Source organism: Crinia signifera, chromosome 11 (genome assembly GCF_055691185.1).
Source record: "Crinia signifera chromosome 11, ASM5569118v1, whole genome shotgun sequence".
Lineage (NCBI taxonomy): Eukaryota > Metazoa > Chordata > Amphibia > Anura > Myobatrachidae > Crinia > Crinia signifera.
In genome coordinates this window covers 10,791,272-10,812,556 of record NC_139227.1, presented here as the reverse complement: position 1 = coordinate 10,812,556, position 21,285 = coordinate 10,791,272, and positions in this window count along the sequence as shown.

The following is a 21,285-nucleotide window of genomic DNA, read 5'->3' as shown; positions in this document are numbered from 1 at the left end:
AAATATGTTTAAGAGAGTGCGACATCTATGGTCCTGCTAGGAGGGGGGGTCAGCCACAGAAGCGATATTGATGGCTTTAAATTATCTGATTCAAAGTTGCAGGGGAGGAGAGGTGCCCCCTTGGAAGCAGGAGCCCAGTGGCAGATGACTCCATTGCCTCCAAGAGTTACCCCTCTGTTTGGGATGTAAAGTGCACATGGTTCCTTATGCTTAAAACACCCCTTTTATGGTGTCTGCAATTGCTATGTTCTGTAGTGACAGTATTTTAACATAGCAAATGAATGGCTGGATTCCTGGTTCGTACTCATAACATTTTATGTATACATGTGAGATCATGAGTTTTACTACTGTCCACTAAGTGCTGCCTCCCAAGTTAATTTTTGGTAGACCTCCTGTAGTGCCCCTGACTTGTTTATGAGGGGTCGTACAGTGTAAATGACAGTTACTGTATACTAATGTTTACATATGAAAACCCCCAATTCACTTATACATCTAAATATTGCTCTCTTTAGCAAGTCTGACAGATAACAGATGAGGAGAGAGATAAAGCTGGTATTACCAGCAGATGGGTGGCGGAGTGGAAGGCTTTCCATAGTGTCCGGCTATGGAAAGCCACGTACACCCGTGAAAATCGCTCAGACAGGCGAAAATTGCTCAGTGTGTATGCACTGAGTGAATTTCAGCCCAGAGATTTCCCATCATTGCTGTGCATACATGCTCTAGAAAAACTCCCAGTGTGTATACATCTTAATAGTAGTAAGTGGGGAAAGGGACATTGAGAAAAGGATCAAACTGAGAATAATAAAGAGATAAATTAAGATTTAACAGTAAAACAGCCGTAAAAATAGATCTCATAGTACAGGTTGAGTATCCCGTATCCAAAATGCTCGGGACCAGGAGAATTTTGGATAACGGATTATTCCGTATTTCGGAATATTTTAATATTTCAATGATGTATTTTGAAGTATCTTGCATTTATGCTGTATAAACACATAATATACACACAAATATATTATATTACCACATAAAATACACACAAACATATTTTAATTGTTCAAAAAACAAGGTTTCAAAACGTGAAACAAAATGTGTGTACTATCTCAGCACTGAATTTGAATGCCAAGCAATCATTGTCTTGCACATATATAGTGCCAGTTACATATCATGTCCCCAGTGATGCTGTTACATATGTCCCCAGTGAGTTTTTAGCAAAAAAGTTTTTTTTTCACTTTCTGGAATGTCCGTATTTCGGAATAATTCGGATAACGGATATTCGGATACGGGATACTCGACCTGTATACAATAAGTCAGGTGAAGATTTAAAGCAGAGTTTAGTGCAATTAGAAATTCCCAACTGAAAAGTGAAAGATAAAAGATGTGCTAAATTATATGGGCCCTTATTCAGATCTGATCGCAGTGCAACTTTGTTTGGGAAACGGGCAAAACCATGTGCACTGCAGGTGGGGCAGATGTAACATGTGCAGAGAGAGTTTAAATTTGGGTCGGGTGTGTTAAAACTGAAATCTAAATTGCAGTGTAAAAATAATGCAGCCAGTATTTACCCTGCACAGAAATAAAATAACTCACACAAATCTAACTCTCTGCACATGTTACATCTGCCCCATCTGCAGTGCACATGGTTTTGCCCATTTTCCAAACCAATTTGTACTGCGATCAGATCTGAATAAAGGCCATAATGAGCAGAACGCTCCGGACCGACTGTGAAGAGAATTATTATTGCAAGAAATATTAATTAATTAAGAAGAGAAATGCAACTAAATATTCAGAGATGAACAGAAAAAAAGGAAGACAAAGCGCAGCAGCAGTAATTTAACATCAGAAAACCCAGTGTTCATCAACTAGTCACAGGAAAAGCCCTGTATATGTATTTATTACCAGTTTCTTTTATAGCACACACATATTCGGCAGCGCTGTACAGAGAATATTTCAACAGTAACATCAGTTCCCCAGTGGAGCTTACAATCTATATTCCCTACCACATGTACACGCAGACATTCTAGGGATGATCTTGTTTGGATCCAATTAATCTACCAATATATTTTTGGATTGTGGGAGGAAACCGTAGTACCAAGAGGAAACCCACACAAGCACGTAGAGTATATACAAACTCCACACAGTTAGGGCCATGGTGGGAATGACCTCAGCGCTGTGAGGCAGTAATGCTAACCGTCACACTGTCCGTGCATATACCGTATGTGATATTCTAGTGGGAAAGCATAAGTGCAATGATATCAAAGTCAACGTTTTAAGACAAAAACATATATCTCTATCTCTAATGATTGGTCTGCTTCAGCCAAGTAGTTGCTATGTATGCAGTAAAGGGAGCAGAGTGGGACATATGCGTTCCTGTTCAATGTACATTTTATTTATAAAAGCTGTAAACTCAAACAACTTCCTTTACTGTAAAAATGCTTTATTCACGGAATAAACCTTTGTTAAACGATTATAATCTATTTATACAGGAGGTATTTAGGCTGTACATATACAGGTTGAGAATCCCTTATCCAAAATGCTCCGGACCACGAATAAGGGATTTTTACGGTTTTTGGAATATTTTTTTATACATACTTACCTGTCCCCTGGTGTGTTCCCGATGGTCCCTCGGAGTCCATGGAGTCCTCTGGCGTCCATGGCAGGCCTTCAGCGTCTTCGTTGGTCCCAGGAGTGCATTGCGCGAGTACCCAGGCTGAAGGCCTGCCATGGACTAGGTAAGTATAAAAAAGGGGGGGGAGAAAAAAATTGAACTATTCTGAAAAAAACACGGTTATTGGAATAATTCGGATAATGGATATCCAGATACGGGATACTGAACCTGTAGCTCCAAATCATAAAATGTGTTATCTCCCTTACGACCAGATGTATCAAGCTTCAAAAGTGAAAAAATGGAGAGTAATAAACAGCCAGCCAATCAGCTTCTACCTGTTATTTTTCAAACCCAGCCTGTAACATGACAGATAGAAGCTGATTGGCTGACTGTTTATTACTCTCCATTTTATCACTTGTGAAGCGTGATACATCTGGGCCTTACCCATTCCATCCACCCCTCAACAGAGTCATTAACCTGTAGCTCATCTGCTAGTTTCTCCTAATTTTGAGACATCAACACAGCATTGTGGAAGCTGCTTCCTATGAAGCGGAGTCAGGAGACCAGATAGCCAATTACCGGCTGCCTTGTTAAGGGGAGGAAGGGCTTACCTTCCGGGTTCCAGGAGGACCTGCAAGAAGGTAAGCTGGAGGGAGGGGGAGAGGGGGGTCGGCGAGGCGGCGGGGTTGCGGCAGATGGCGGCGGGTGATGAAAAGAATCCCATAGGCTTCTATAGGGTATCGCCACCCAAAGGTGGAGATACCCTACTATGCGGTATCGGTGCGGCCGGGTTTTAATACATAGGAAAATGCGGTAAAACGGGGGTTGTACCGTATTTTCAGCTTAATACATCTCAATCTAATTATTCTCCCAATTTATCCCTGTGAGTGGCAGCCACAGTTATTTGTGTACAGTGATACAATCCTTCCAGCAGGTTGTTTCAGAAGATGCAGATTGGAGATCTGCTGCAAAATTGGACAGGTGTACACGTAGATTGGATGTAGAACCTGAAACCAGGTCTCTAGTAGGATTGTGTCAACAGTATCATCTAGAGTTGGATTCCTGGAGATTTGAACAAGTGTTTACCGGGTTATGCTTCTCTGCTGAAAAGCCACTGTATCTTCACCCTCAGAGGACCGCCCATGGAACTTTAAAAGATTCAGGGCCAGATGTTTTAAGCTCCAAAAAGGGATAAAGTGGAGAGTGATAGACAACCAGCTAATCAGCTTCTAACTTTCATTTTTCAATCCCAGCCTGTAACATGGCAGGTAGGAGCTGATTGGCTGGTTGTTTATCACTCTCCATTTTATCGCTTTTGAAGCTTGATACATCAGGCTCTCAGGATGCTGAGGTCAGAATATCGACAGTCCGCAATCCCTATCGTTGAGTATGCGAGCCAGGTTAGGGTCAGGCTGGAGAAGGGGGTGGTTAGGTTTAGGCAATAGTGTGGGGACATAGGGTTAGGCTACAGAGGAAGGAAGGTTAGGGTTAGGGTAAGGCTGCAGGGAGGGGGGGTTAGGTTTTGGGCTGGGAGTTAGGCTACAAGAAGGTAGGGTGGGGGGGTAAGTGTACATACCTGACCCCTGCCGGCATGCTGGTGTCCTGACCGCTGGTCATCGTTATGTATTTCCAATAACTAAATTGGGTACTTGTGAGTTATCCGGGCTGCCGATTTTTTCATCGCGCCCGAAATCGTGGGCATCGCGTCGGTCGTGGCCGTTATAAGGAGTCGCGACGCGATGCCCACGATTTCCCATAGACAGTAATTTTAAAAGACACGATGGACCCGATTTCCGACCCGATTTCCCATAGACAGTAATGTTAAAAGACGCGATGGACCCGATTTCCCATAGACAGCAATGTTAAAATAAAATGACCATGTGAAATTGGCCAATATGGCCATTTCACATTGGATATGTTTTAAAAAAAAAGGTTTCATGGCCCCCCACCACCGCTAACGCCACCCCGCTATTGACGCCAACCCGAAGCGTGGCGAGCGCAGCGAGCCCGCGAGGGGCGGCGGTACGCGTCCTCCGACCTTTTCATGCCCTGCTATCCATTAGGGCGTGGAGTGAGAATAGAATAGTGTGGCGAGCGTAGCGAGCCACCGAGCCCGAAGCGTGGCGAGCGCAGCGAGCCCCGCGAGGGGACGCGGACACCTTCACAGGTATCCGTGTGCCCTTGCAGGCTTCACAGGTGTCCGCGTCCCCTCGCGGGGCTCGCTGCGCTCGCCACACTATTCTATTCTCACTCCACGCCCTAGTGGATAGTAGGGCATGAAAAGGTCGGAGGACGCGTACCGCCGCCCCGCGCGGGCTCGCTGTGCTCGCCACGCTTCGGGTTGGCATCAATAGCGGGGTGGCGTTAACGGTGGTGGGGGGCCATGAAACATTTTTTTTAAAAACATATTGGCCAATTTCACATGGTCATTTTATTTTAACATTGCTGTCTATGGGAAATCGGGTCCATCGCGTCTTTTAACATTACTGTCTATGGGAAATCGGGTCCATCGTGTCTTTTAACATTACTGTCTATGGGAAATCGTGGGCATCGTGTCGCGGCCCCTTATAACGGCCACGACCGACGCGATGCCCCCGATTTGAGGCTAAATCGCGGGCATCGCATCGGTCGGGTGTCCTTAAGTTAACCAAACTTAAGGACAAAATCGTCAGCCCGGATAACTCACAAGTACCCTAAATTGCTACTAATTATAGATTTTGACTACTGGTAAAATAATTCAAATTTATATATACAGCATAACGTACTATACAGTATGTTTAGATGTGGAAAGAAATTCTCCTGAAAAACTCTTTCTGCCATCATTTTAACAATATGAGAATATTTGTAATTCTTGTCATGAAATATTAAGGATTTTCTATGTTTGATCTGGAGTTACAGCATGTTCTTCTGCTCCTACAGCATCACCACCACTTATACACAGTTGGATTGTAAATCTAACAAACATTTATCTACCATTCATTTTCCATTTTAATCTTGTACATATAGTATGTGCGGGTGTACAAACATCTTCTCACTGAAAGTTTGACATTAATGAACATGGCTCAGGAAATAATCTCATCCTGACACAATTGTTTTTCCTAACCTTCCGCTAACAGCTTCTGTGACTAGATGGATTTTATCTATAATAAGTAACTGTCATATATTGTAGGGTATATTTGCTCCTCTCATTCTGTAGAAGAAAATATAATTCAAATATCATTCAACAATGTAAAACTACCGGCTTCATCGGGAGATCAAATTGGGGGGAAGTATAAAGAACAGCAACGTTCAACAGACGGTATACGGTTGACAAACAAAAGCTATACATGCACAGGGCAGCTGAGAGGTATGACGGGCCCCGGTAAAATGTTGGGTGTGTGGTCTAATTAGGGAGGCGTGGTCACCTACCATGATTAGGCCACACCCCCAAAATGTTTGGGTGTGTGTGAAAAAAACACTCTAAAGTCCCCCCACCCTCAGCAGCGGCAGCAGGACACACCCACAGCTGTAGGTGTGGGCTGCTGCTGCCCGGGAGGGACAGAGGGGGAAGGGGGGTTGGACCAGGGCCCTACCGGGCCCCTTCAGCAAGCCTGGGCCCGGGTAATTAGTACCTGCTCCCCCCCCTCTCGGCGACCCTGTACATGCATTGGGTTGTACATGCACTTAAGGTTGACATGGCTTAGACACCTGGAATAGGTTGACATGCTTAAGGTCATTGCGGTGTATAGGTCAACAGCCAAATGTCGACATGGATTTTACGCTCTTTCTTTTAGCCAACATGTGCCGACAGGCGGTATTTCATGCATTACCATCCACTAGGGCATGGAGGGAGATTAGTATGCTGAGAGTATTGAGGTACCATGCCAGAGGCATGGCGATTGCATCGAGCCATGTGAGGGGGCGTGGTGCCTTCAAATGGTGTCCATGTCGACTATGTCAACACTAGGGACCAATAAAATGTAAAAACCCGTGTTGACCTTTTGACTGTCGACCTAGACACTGTTGACCTAATGTCTGTGATGACATTCCAATTGTAAGCCTACAGTATTTAAGGTGTCCACCTAAGCCACGTAGACCTTCTGTAGTTGACATAATGCATATCGACCTTTGGTGGGTTGACCCAATGACTCATACCCCAATGGACCTGTGCGGGTCACATACCAAGGGCATAATATATTCAGGAGGCTACACCTTGCCAGTGCTACAGTGCTTATGGTTCCCGCACAGGCAACATCTGATAGAAAGAGAGATGATTCAAACCCTGGAGAGTGATATAGGGGAGCAGTTGCCCTAGGCAAAAAGTCTGCTTCTAAAGGTCATTTATCTAGCATAGTCTTTGGAATGATAATAAGGGTGAATTTAGTAAAGCTTCTAAAAATGAAATGCCCATAGCAACCAATGCCCACAGCAACAAATAACATTCTGTTGATCAGTTCTCTATAGCATCCTACAAAATGATATTGAATGTTGAATATATGAATTTACCCTTAAGAACCTGATTCCTACTTGCCTATCCTCCAGGAATGGTTGGGAGGCTCCCAATAATCGAATCTGCCTCCCAGTCCCCTTTGGAAGGTGAGGAGCTGAAGATGCGAAATGCGTCATCGTGGCCCTTCCCCATGCTGTGCAATGGTATTTCACAGCGAGGGGGGGCATGGCCACGATGGTGCAATCGCAATGGTCATGCCTCCACACAAGGCTCAATTGTTATGCTCATTCTCTGGCCCCACCCATTTTGCGGCATGCTTAAAGGCCCCTCTCCCAGAGAGGACAGCCTAAAAGTAGGCAAATCTGCCCTGATTGGTTGCTTTGGGTGATGGCTCCACTAGTGCTCTCCAAGGCTTCATAAATCCACCTGCGCACCTCGCCGCGCACCTCACAATTTATTCTTCAGCTTTCAGTAGTTGACTAGATTACTGATGTCTATTTTAGCTTCAGTTGTATAACTAACAAACTGATTGAGAAGAGAATTAATTGATGCTTTGAATCTCTGTACTCTCTTTGCATTTTCTTTGATAAGTATAAATAGAATAATTTTAAATAAACTGCTGCACTAATTACTCACATTAGAATTTATCCAAAAACCTCCTTGACATGTCTGATAGTAGCAAAAATGTTTCAAGAAATTAGACTACGGGTTCTTAATCTCGCCAGGACTAGTGGTCGGAATCTCAAAGGTTTATCCAGTGCCTCCAGATGGTGTAAGCTACTAGGTGACAGTAATCTGTCTGCATTTTCCAGCCATCATTGGCTGACTGTGATTGGCTGACAGTATTGGGCTCACAAATCCAGCATTGGTGACCGCTTTGGCATAAAACAAACACGTTTTTTTACACAGCAGCTCCTCGGTACATTGGGGGTTATTCAGTCCTAACTGCATGACTGCAACTTCGCTGGCCAGATGATTATTGTTAGACAAAAATGCAGAAATTAGTGAAATGACAGGGTTGATTCAGTTAGGACAAGCACAGAGAAGTGCTGTGGTGATGGTGAGGAAATGCCAGCATACAGTAGTACCTCATCTTACCGTCATCTCACATTGGACTGACGGATTTTCATATGACAGATACTGTACGGTGGTACTTACTCATGGCATGAGCCAAATTGTGGTTAATTGAGAGTTTGCCACCTCTCCCGGATTTTCGGGATTCTCCCGTTTTTGGTGGCAACCCTCAAGGAGGCTTTTTCAGTCTCACGGATTCCAGGATTCTCCCGGAATCCGGGTGTCTGAAAAAGGCTCCAGCCCTCCATTGCCGCCTCTCCCCATCCCCAGCGAATGTGCTGCTGTGCCTGTCAGTCTGCCTCCGCAGCCTGACAGACGCGCTTGCGAGATGATGATGTCATCATCTTGCGAGTATTTGCCTGGCTGCAGCCCGCCGCTGCCGCCCGCTGAGCCAGTAGCGCACGCAGGCAAGTCTTGACTGTGACTTCTGCATCCATGATTGTAGCTGTGTGTGTGCGCTGCAGGCCCGCCACTCCTTGGCGAGTTCTGCTTGTCTATCACAGTGGATGGCGGAGGGGAGCTGCAGGCCCCGGCAGCAGCTGTTGTGGTTCAGACTTACATTGAGCCCCCCAGCCACTTGTCCGGCGTCCACTGAGATCCCCTCGCTGCCAGCCACCCAGCCCTCTGCAGAGTATTTTTGGCCGCCTGCTGAGCATGCTTGGCCATCTATTATGCGCCCCAACTGCTCGGAATCTGCTGAGCGCCCATACTGCTTGGCTCCCCGGTAATAAGTGCAGTGTGCACAGCCCCAGACGATGCAGCTGTTGAAACGACCCGCACCAGGTGCCAGAGTTGACGGGATAGGGAAATTACTTCACGTCATGAAGCTATGATGGCTGTCCTACGTCCACCTCAGAGGAGCAGCACATGTGGATACTGGCCGCATGGTCAAGTAAGTTGTGGGTGGTTATTAAAATAAAAAGAGTGTTTCTCCTCAGCTTTTTTACTCACCAGGAATACCCGGGGGGGGGGGGCTATAATATATTTGGTCAGTCAGGTGGATGTATTGTAATGTAATGCAGCCTATAGGGGATATAGTGTAACCTGTAGTGTAGTCCAGCGTGTAAGGGAATGTAATGGTATTTTAATGCATGTCTGTATTAGACACCACGCCTATCTTTAGGCAACACCAACTTCTCCTAGAGCATGTATTAGGATAGGGGGGGGGATCTCCAGGAATTGATGAAGAGGTGGCAACCCTAGCGGTGGCTGATGCAGAATGAGTACTACACCAGATGGCCTAGCATATCTTGAGTGACACAGGGTTAGATGTATCACGCTTTCCGCTTCGCCTCTTTAACGAGGGAAGCATGGAGCAGCAGATCTGAGCTTTATGCAGAAGTGGAAGAAATAAAAAATCCACCCTCTGGCTGCCGTCGACTCACTGGGCATGTGCAAGATATCACAACTCTCGTGAGATCTCACAAGCAACCCTGGGATGGCATCAGCCACAGCCAGGAACAGCTTTTCCCCTGATGTGGTGAATGAGCAAGACACTAGAATCTGTCAAAATCGATGCAGTTGCTGAAATAGTCAGTGCCGCTGACTGTACATACATTGACCTGCATATCAGCCACAATGTCTTGTAGATGGCAGTGTCGATAATGACTGTGGAAGATTAGCACCCTTGTAGTGTACCCTACTTTTTTATGCGAAAACGCACCAAGAAACCGATTAATTTGGCACTTGTATACCTGCGTGCGACTGAGTCTCTGAGTCTATAGACAAACTCAGAAGTGATACAATATTGCAGCCACACTTTTCTCAGTCACACACAATTTACAAGCACTGCATATCAAATAAATCAGCACAGTCTCCTGGTGTCTCCGAATCACAATGTGTGGGATGGTCCCGCAAAAACTGGGACAGTTGGGAGGTATGATAGTGGAGCATGGGAGGACATGGGAAAGATGAGCAGCACCCCGGCAAGTTTAAACAACACAAATATGCTACTTTGCTGATGAATACATATCATAAGACAGCTGCCACTTTGCTTATGGTGACATTGCTGCGTTTCCTAGGAACTCTAATTGCATCAGTGTCAGGCCCTAAGTGTCTCATACCTAAGGGTCAATGGATGTCAATTGCTCCTAATACATTTTTAGGATGCACTTAAAAATACCATCACAGCCTACAAACAGTCGCATACACTGAGCGTTCATATTAGACTCTCTGTGGGTTATCAAATTAGCATTTAAGTATATTTTATTTATTACTATTATTATTATTATTATTATTATTATTATAATTATTATTATTTATTTATTTATTTATTTATTTATTTTCGCAGATGAAAACTCTTTTGAAAATCAGTTACACTGTCTAAAGCAGTGGTTCTCAATCTCGGTCCTCAGGGACCCCCAACAGTACACAATTTCCAGGTCACCTCACAGATACACAGGTGCACTAATGACTCACTGGCACATTTTAAAAGATCACAGGTAGAACTAATTATTTGGGATGCAGTCAAAATCCTGATGGTCAAAATACCGACAACCATTGACCGATGGTCAAAATCCTGATGGTCAAAATACCGACAACCATTGACCGATGGTCAAAATCCCGACAAGGTCAAAATCCTGACAAGGTCAAAATACCGACATTTAAAATCCCGACAAGGTCAATATACCGACAAGGTCAAAATCCAGACAAGGTCAAAATACCGACATAGAATGTAGATAGGAGAAAAAGTCAACATGACTTTCAGTCGACAAGTTGTGAGGTCGACATGGGTTTTTTCACTGTTTTTGGACCTGATATGTGCCGACAGGCGGTATTTCATGCCCTACCATCCACTAGAGCGTGGAGGGAGAATAAAATAGTGTGCCGAGCGCAGCGAGGCACCGTGCCTGAAGCATTGCGAGCGAAGTGAGCGATACGAGGGGCTGCAGTTGACTTCCAACTGTGTCCGTGCCGACTGTGTCGACATTCGGGTAAAAAAAACAGTGAAAAAACCCATGTCGACACCGCGACCTGTCGACCAAAAGTCAAGTTGACTATTTCTCCTGTCTACATTCTATGTCTGTATTTTGACCATGTCGGTATTTTGAAATTGTCGGGATTTTGACGTTGTCAGGATTTTAAATGTCGGTATTTTGACCATGTCGGTATTTTGACCTTCGAAATTTCATACCGAATAATTTGTGAGGAGACCTGCAAAACGTGAACTGTTGGGGGTCCCTGAGGACAGAGTTTGAGAACCACTGGTCTAAGGTAACATTCTCTGATAACAAATATCTTGATGAGGTTAGAGGAGCGGTTCCCTGTAATTTAAATACAGCCAGGGAATGTAATAACCAGTTGGAAGAGAAGGAAGCAGGTGCAATGCAGGAATCTAGACTGATTAAATGAACTGCAATCTAGCTGTTTCAATGGAAAGGTGTAAAGAGGCTGGTTTACAATATGTAGTTTGCAAGCTGTTTTAGAGAACAAAGCATTAAACCAGTAAATGTTTGCGATGGTTGTTATGAGGCTCGAGAGGATCTCTGTGTTATGTGCTGGGGTTAGTAGTCACACATTGTATTTGAAATCTTTTTTTGTCATAATGACTAAGCTGCTGGTGGAATGATTAAGAAACAGCAGATTTGATTCACAAAGCTCTATCTTCCCCCATACATACTACATTACTTATCTCCGACAGTGTTGCTACAATAACAAGTTTAAGAGCAGGATGCTGTAGTCGGAAAATGCATATGGTAAGAAGTTCTAGAAGCCATCGTCGTTCCTAGTAAACATAAAGCTGAAAGGCTATCTCAGCATCAGTTGAAGTTTCTGTTTGGTGCTAACACCATTAGTGTGTGTATATATATATATATATATATATATATATATATATATATATATATATATATATATATATATATAACAAGAAGAGGTACCCTTTCAGTGCGCTAGAAGTTGTGGGCGGGCAGCAACTTAGTTAGTCCCCCCTGTTAGTGGGGGAATGGTTAAAAGATAGATAGCAAGAAACAGAGTGCGCCCCTAATTGGTAGTGTCCACCACCGTATGTCCAAAAAACAACAGCCAAATTATAATACAGCTATTTAATACAATATTTTAAAAGACAATAAAACACTTTTTTCATCCGTATAGAGATATTGATTCAGTTCGGTCAAATGCAAGGAAAAACCTAACGAGTTTCGTCGATAGTCGACTTCCTCAGGGGTAGCTTTCTAGGTGGTGGAGAGAAGCCATGTTACTAACTGGGAACATAGAATAGAATAATGTGTCTAGAGGCTTTAAATGTACATACCCGTAGGCAACTTAACCTTGAATGCAGATGTTATAACTCTAGATGTCAGAAGTTTTCTGACCCAATATGGAAGGGGTGTACAAAAGATCCTTTGTAGATCTTAATCTGGATGCGTAACCGCATCTATGAAAATAGTCTAAAACATAAATATGGAGTATCAAGAGGAGAGCAAGTAGTATATAAAAAATATGATACAAGAATTGGAATTAGCACATACCAATTTCCGAATGAGACCCTTTTCTCCTAAAGGGTACCACCATTTTGTAATTTGAAAGGTAGTAGTTTTATTTTTATTTTTTTTGCAAGCAGGAGACAGGGTGGGAAGCTCTAAAACATAAATGCGGTAAAAAATACGTTATCCGGATTCTTACCACATTTCCATATGCTCTAATATGTGTCCAGGAGGGGGGGGAGAGGGAAGCTATGCTACCTTTCTCACCTGCTCCCAGTCCCCGCGGTGCATTCTGCTTTCTATGGTACAGGTACCAATATGGTACCTCTCCTCCTCGGCGGCTCAGTACAGCCCTGCCTCTGTGCCTGGGTAATGCCACCAGCAGCAGCAGAGTTAGTGGGGTACGAGTTCCCGCCCCCCGTAATGCCCAGTGTGACTCTGTGCCTTGTGTTATACTGTGTCCCCCTGTATTACTCTGTGTCCCCCTGTATTACTCTGTGCCCCCCTGTGTTACCATGTGTCCACTGTATTACTCTGTGCCCCCTGTATTACTCTGTGGCCCCATGTGTTACCATGTGCCCCCTTTATTACTCTGTGCCCCCCTGTATTACTCTGTGCCCCCCTGTGTTACCATGTGCCCCCTTTATTACTCTGTGCCCCCCTGTATTACTCTGTGCCCCCTGTGTGACTCTGTGCCCCTGTGTAACTTTGTGCCCCTGTGTTATACTGTGCCTACTCTGCGCTCTTCTGTGCCATGTGCTCCATGGGCATCATGTGTGGCCTTATTTGTAATTGGCATTACGGCATGTGGCTTTATGTGTAATTGGCATTACGGCATGTGGCCTTATTTGTAATTGGCATTACGGCATGTGGCTTTATGTGTAATTGGCATTACGGCATGTGGCTTTATGTGTAATTGGCATTACGGCATGTGGCTTTATGTGTAATTGGCATTACGGCATGTGGCTTTATGTGTAATTGGTATTACAAAGTTTGGTAAAATGTGCAATGGGCATTTCGGTGTGTGGTATAATGTTGGTCCGTGCCTACTTTTCACTGCGCAGGAGCTTCACCTACTACTAATTGGGGGGGGGGGGGGGGGAATATGCCCTTGCTCCGGGCACCGTGGCACCTAGCTACACCACTGGTTGTACGACCTCCTAATCTGCATAATTTTTTTACTGCAATTGAAAATACTTTTTGGAGCCATTATACATAGTTGGTTTGGAGCACGGATCAACGATATATATATATATATAATAGTTTTTGTGTGATCGTTCTGTTTTCTTACTATGAATTTTCTTCTACAGTACGTGGCAGGAATAGATTTAATTCAATTTATGAGTTCAAATATAAAAGATTCAAAATAGGAATATTTTATGCACGCAGAGGCCTCCCAACTACAATCTCGCTTCCCACATAGCGTGATGGAGTAAGTACACATACTTCAGCAAATTGCCTCTTAGTATGCATCAGTGTGTACAATCTGTGGCTGACCATAGCAAAGCATTCATCATCGCTGACTCTTAATGTACCTTTTCACTTTAGAGATATTGATTACATACTTTTTGTTAAGTGCATACTTTGTGAATGGTGCTGTAACAAGTTGAAGCCTTATTAGCACTAATCCCAAGCCTCTCCATGCTGCAGTATGCAGTCAATAATCAACAACCACTTATGCTGGTACAAAATTTAAGTCAGAGGGTTGCAAAGCCGCAAAAAAGAAATGTTCAGGTTTTATGTCTTTGCAGGTGACTTAACTACGAACAAAAATTAAATTGTGTTATTACATGGGTAAAATGCAACCGTTATTTTCTGCAGACCTAAGAATAGCCCACAGAACACCAGACTACATGAGAATGTTTGTACTTTCCAAGTGTGGTGAATCTTACAAAAATACAAGGATCATCCAGAACTGGAGATAGAAGAACTATATAAGGACTAAAAGTCTGAAAGAACAAAACAATAAATTAAAAGTCAAATGTATCCATTGATGTCATGAGGTGTGTACACACGGGGGCGATTTTGTGTAATAACGCGGGAAATATGGTCGCTAAGCGACCATATTGCCCATGATGGGAGTGTGGGACGATGGGATATATTGCCGGGTGCGCGCTCCCGTTTTTACCCCTGTGGTGAACGCTGGTCGCAGGAACATGCTCCTGCAACCAGCTGATTTCCACTGCCGGGCTCCCCCCGGCAGTTTCTTTTTCATCAGCGACCATCTCTGGTCGCTGATGAAAAGGAGAAACTGAGCAATATATTGCTCAGCCATATATTGCTCAGCAATATATGGCTGAGCAATATATCTCCCCCATGTGTACGGGGCTTTAGAGATAGTTGGACAGATTTCCACATTTTGGGAAATTACTGTATGTAACCAGTTCAAGTAAAATTCAGTATATATATCATTGTTAGCCATCTAGTGGCAGGTGGGGATGCGGTCATTTGGTCTACAGCATTATGGTCGACAGTCATTATGTCGACACCATTAGTCAATATAAAATACTTCTACTTACAAACAAAGCCATCACTCTGACTACACCAACTTATATCTCTTTGCTTATCTCAAAATATATCCCCACCCGACCTCTCCGCTCTTCACAAGATCTGCGTCTCTCATCCACACTCATTACTCGCTCCCACTTACACGTGCAGGATTTTTGTTGGGCAGCAACCACCTTATGGAATACCTTTACCTCCACATTAAGACTCTCCTCCAGTCTCCAAACTTTCAAGCGTTCCCTGAAAACTCACCTCTTCAGGCAAGCTTATCATATATTCCAGAATCCCCGCACAACCTCCAGTAGCATTCATATCTATTTACATCCCATCAGGACTGTCTTGCAATCTGGTGGGACTGCCATGCTATAAAATCCTATCCTTATGTATCCCTCCTATTATCCCTATAGATTGTAAGCTTGTGAGCAGGGCCCTCCTACCTCCATGTCGGTATGTATCTACCCAGTTTGTTTAATCATTGTTGTTTCCAACTGTAAAGCGCAACGGAATATGCTGCGCTATATAAGAAACTGTAAATAAATAAATAAAATAATACATTGCTACCATAACTGACTTGTAATGCACTATGTGATGCCCCCTTCATTCATCTTTTTATAATGACTGATAGAAATCGCTGCCCAAAGGTTTTGCATCTACATCAATCCATTGTTAATATTACCTCCCTGTGTCTTATTGTCTATAAATCTATCTACCTCTGAACCTTATTGTCTTCTGTGCTCTCAAATTTAACAATATATCAAAATAACATAGTAAAAATGTCTGTTGGTAGTTTTTTTTAAATATAAAATTGTCAGCAACATGTATTGCATTTAGTCAATCTTGGAGTGAAACTGTAAAGGGCAGTAGTACACAGGTGAGTGTTGAGCCTTTGACCCATGGTCCACTGATCACAAAAACACATTCAGCTCTAAATTGACAGTTTAATTAAACTGTGTGGATATTGCTTGCAATGTTTTCTGACCTTAAACACTTTTGTGTGATAGGGGAGGAGTGCCCCCCCCCCCCCATTATTTCAAGATGTAGCCATGACAGCAATTGAGCTTTTATGAAGGAGTCGTTCTGCTATCATAAAATGTGACATGATTGACTCAGTGCTCATGTCTTAATAATATAAATACACCAAGAGTCAGTATGGTTCCTTTAGGTTTGTTTTTCTTTTGGTTCCAAATCAAGGGACTTCCAAAACGGTTTAGTTGCACTATAACGTACAGTAGTTCCAGACTGACTCAACCAAATAATGAACTCAATCTAGTAAACAATTTGCATATCAGTATGAAGTGGAAGGGACAAAGTTATTTTAAAATATCAAAAAGTTTATTGGGCTTAGAGGGTTGAGCAGAGATGAGAGTTCAGAAATATGTTTGTTTGGCAGTATCCAACGAAAAGGAGTTTTAGATGTGAAGAAGTCGCTTGGAATACAAGATTTAGGCCACTGATGTTCAACTTTACATGAGAGTTTTTGTAGGTTACTTGTTAACTAAGAGTCGCATGGTAGACATCTAGGCCTACATGGAGCATGATGGGTAGCTGGAGCCCAGGGCTATTTCTACAATCTGCTTCAGGTGTGATACAGCCATCTCAGGAGTGAATGCAGAAATAATTGAGAGCATGTTGTCCAGGAGGAAAGTTCTTGAAAAGGAATTGTGTTAATACAGTATTTATGGCATTTGAGAAGGTTTGAATGTCTTCAGTAACAGTGAGTTTGAAGTAATGGAGGAGACTGTGCAGGTGATAAGGTTATAATCCAAGAGAGGGGAAAGTAGTGTTAGTAAATTCAGAAACTGAACATTGTCTGGTAATAAAAACATTCTCAAAATCCCATCAGTATTTCCTGGAGCAAGTCGTACATTACATCCGTTGGCTTGGTAACATAAAAAAGTACTTTCCATGCAAAATAATAGAACACCGAAATTTCCAAAGATTGTTTTTTAATAAATGGACCAAAATATGCTTTTTAAATAGACAACGTCCTCAGCAACTGTCAGCCAACCAATAGCCTGCTACCATGGTAGCGATTACTGACTGGCTGCCAGGTTCAGAATCGGGATTGTTTTTGCTATTTTGCCAAGTGAAAAGATGTCTACTGGACAAGGGGACAAACATTCTCCAGGGAATGCCTACTGGACAAGAGGAATGAACTTCATCAGTGAGAAGGTGAGTACAGTATGTACAGCAAGTGTGAATGCCGGATTCCCTAAGAATCCCTTTGTCTGGGCTGACTTATTGGGAGGGATAATGTTTTGGCCAGAGGACCCGTGAAGCATGTCCCGAGGAGGCTGTTACATGATCCCCCTTTAAATTGATCCCAGTGCTGGCTCATTAAATAAAGGGAGATGCCTACGCCATTTCTGAGTGTTACTATTGGCAATATCTCAACTTCTATAAATCTCGACTTTAATAAATATACCTCTAAAAGGGAAAACAAAATAAAGGACATTTGGGAACAATTTGTAGAGCAATGCTAGAATTACACTTAGCTGATGGGTGGCAGCAGACTGGTTAAACGTCTGTGCAATTGCTTCTTGATCCATAACGTTGGTACAGTGCCACTGCTTTTTCTGTTCCCTTCAATCACCCGTCCCCTTTGGCATAAAAAGAGTGTTTAAATCCCTAACTGAATGAAATGTGCTTTCTGCCCTCCAATAAAGAGGTTAATTCAGCTTGTCTCACTGCAATTTTAATTTTAATCTTTGATGAAAGCAGAACATGCAAATTAAAACAATGTATTCTTTTGAATTTAATATCCAAGTGAGCTTTATAAATGGAAGAAAGGAAGTTGTATTATTATTCCCGAGCTGTTTGGTAGAATGTGAATTACTGAGTGGTTTAACGGGTACTGGGGATCGTGTGGGCTGCTAACAGCAGGAAATGATTGCCTGGGCTTATAATGTCTCTAGATTACAGTCTCTTAAAAATCTGCTTCGTTGAGCTGGTGGTGTTTTGAAGTTTTCCACAAAACAAATGATTTTACATTCGAAATGTACAGTATTGGAATGGCGAGTATTGTGCCAGTTTCCGGCAATAATTATAAATATTCAAGCATCTAATTTAGAATGTTGCTTTTATAAATAAATCATTGGAATACCCAGGCATCTCCTGTTTGTTATTCAAATGCTCCCCATCCTGGGCTCTTGTGGTATTATTTATTCATGCAATAACATGAATTTCTTGCTGCGTTGCTTTGTTATGTAAGCGCTGTGAAAATTCGGTTAAACAAATGTTATCTTGGAGCAGTTGAGTCTGTATAACAGAGCAGACATTTGCCAGCCACACTTCCTATGGTGAAGGTGATCCATCACTGTTATAGTTTCGGAAACTTTTTAAAAGTAAATTAGACTTACAGTAGGTATAAAGAGGAGTCCAGAACGTATCTACCTGGATTTTAGTAGGGAGTTTTTCACTTTGGCCTTTCAGTAAAATAATGATGTTTGAGATAATGATGCATTTTGCATACGTTTGTGTAGTTTAAATATGATATCATACTCTGAATAATGCTACACTTTCATTTCTAGATGTTCAACGTCTGCTGGTGCGCTCTGTCAGTCCCTCCATCGGTTGCCTGTATTTTACCATATTCAATATAAAACACTTCTGCTCACATACAAGGTCATTAATGCCAATGTACATCTCTTCGCTTATCCAAAATATATCCACACCGACCTCTCCGCTCTTCACAAGATCTGCATCTTTCATCCACACTCATTACTATATCCCATTCACAATTGCAGGACTTTCTTCGGGCAGCACCCACCCTATGGAATGCCTTTCCCTCCACATTAAGACTCTTCTCCAGTCTCCAAACTTTCAAGCGTTCCCTGAAAACTCACGTCTTCAGGCAAGCTTATCATATATTCCAGAATCCCCACACAACCTCCAGCAGCATTCATATCTATTTACATCCCATCAGGACTGTCTTGCAATCTGGTGGGACTGCCATGCTATAAAATCCTATCCTGATGTATCCCTCCTATTATCCCTATAGATTGTAAGCTTGCGAGCAGGGCCCTCCTACCTCTATGTAGGTTTGTAACTACCCAGTCTGTTTTATCACTGTTTCCTTTTGTAAAGTGCAACGAAATATGCTGCGCTATATATAAAACGGTAAATAAATAAATAATAACTACATTTCCCCAACTGTTCCGAATACAGCAGGGCGGTCCCCTTCATTGGACAACGTCCCTCCCGCGGATTGCAGTGTCACAATTGTCACTGCTCTGAAGATCAAGGAATAGATGCTGTATGTATGTGCTCAGTAAGGGGAGGGGAACCAGGGACTACCCAGCTGCTCAAGGAGCGCTGAGCACGCCCCTTAAATGACAAAAATGGGGGTTCTGTCACTAGCCCATGCCCACCACTTACCCACCCCCCTTTCGAGCTGCCCAGTTCCGATTCATAGAACTTTAAAGTTTGGGAGATATACACTTTACATTATTTAACAAAGTGAAATCAGCACAATGTATCCTACTTCAGCATTTTTTACTATATAAACGGTTTTCTAGACTAGAGAATGGTGCTATGGGCCATTTTCAGGCCTATTCGCATGGCTGAAAATTTGCAGTGGCCAGCATATAGGGTACTGTTTACCTAGAAGGGCGCCCACGATTTTGATCGTGGGCATCGTTAGGAAAAAAAAATTGCGTCGGTCGCATCGCATGCGACCAAAAAATCGCATGCGATGCGACCGACACGATGACCGCGATTTCCCATAGGGAACAATGTTAAATGTCCCAATTGACCCGATTTTCCTGTTCAATGTCCCAATTGACCCGATTTTCCTTAGGAAACAATGTTAAATGGCCCACAGAGGCCAAATAGGCACCCTGAAGTGTGAAATGGCCCCCCCAATTGTTAACGCCACCCCACCATCAACGTCAACCCGACGTTGACGTCACGCTCGCCACGGTTCGGGTTGACGTTGATCGTGGGGTGGCGTTAACAATTGGGGGGGCCATTTCACACTTCAGGGTGCCTATTTGGCCTCTGTGGGCCATTTAACATTGTTCCCTATGGAAAATCGGGTCAATTGGGACATTTAACATTGTTCCCTATGGGAAATCGCGGTCATCGCGTCGGTCGCATCGCATGCGATTTTTTAGTACATGCGATGCCTGCGATGGCCGCCCTTCTAGGTAAAGAGTACCGCATATAGTTAAGCTGCCACCCTCTATTGAATTCCCGCCTTGCAAAATAATGTGCTTGTTGTGCGAATGGATGTGTACAGGTTCCCATCCATTCACACAGGTGTGAATATGTCCAAAATCCTTCGGAATGGGCTCACCATCAAATGATTTTAACACTGGGCTCAAGTCATCGCATGCTCCGCGTAGCCCAGGAGTTATTGATGGCTGCAATGAAAAACAGGGATATCCAGGGCTGCCATCAGAAATGTTGGGGCCCGGGACTGCCAAAATCCCCCCCCCCCATATTCCCTACCACCCCCTCTGTCCCCCCTCTTCTCGCACCTCAAATCTGGGGTCAGGGTGGCTGGCAGCTCCTCTCTGTGATGCAGCATGCAGCAAGTCTCCTGACTGTGCTGCCGCTGCTGTTTGTCACGTGGTCCCAGCGGGCGGCTTGTTGTTGGAGGATGTGCTGCTCCTCGTTTGTCACTTGGTCCCGGCTGCCGACTTGTTGTTGGAGGATGTGCTGCTCCTTGTTTATCACATGGTCCCAGCTGCCGGCTAGTTGTTGGAGGATGTGCTGTTCCTCGTTTGTCACGTGGTCCCGGCTGCCGGCTTGTTGTTGGAGTATGTGCTGCTCCTTGTTTGTCACATGGTCCCAGCTGCCGGCTAGTTGTTGGAGGATGTGCTGTTCCTCGTTTGTCACGTGGTCCCGGTGGGCGGCTTGTTGTTGGAGGATGTCACAATGTGCCGCCACGGCTGCTGGGCCCGTAATGAACTCTGAGCCAGGCAGGGGGATCCAAGAACAGTGAAGGGGTGGGGGTGAGTGACTGAGCTGCCCGGCCCCAGAGCGGCGGGGCCTGGGACTCAAGTACCCCCACCCCCCCTTTTGGCAGCCCTGGGGATATCCGGGCTGCTGCTGACAAAACCTCCCCCAACAGGCTTTGGAATACCCAGCTTTTTTCCTGGCACTCCCATGAGCCCTACTGCATGTCAATTACAATGCATAGTGACCAATACACGTGCACAGTACATCAATAATCGGCCGCCGTGCGCACCGGTCTGAATCAGGATCTAAGGGCCTAATTCAGACTTGATCACAGGGCATATTTT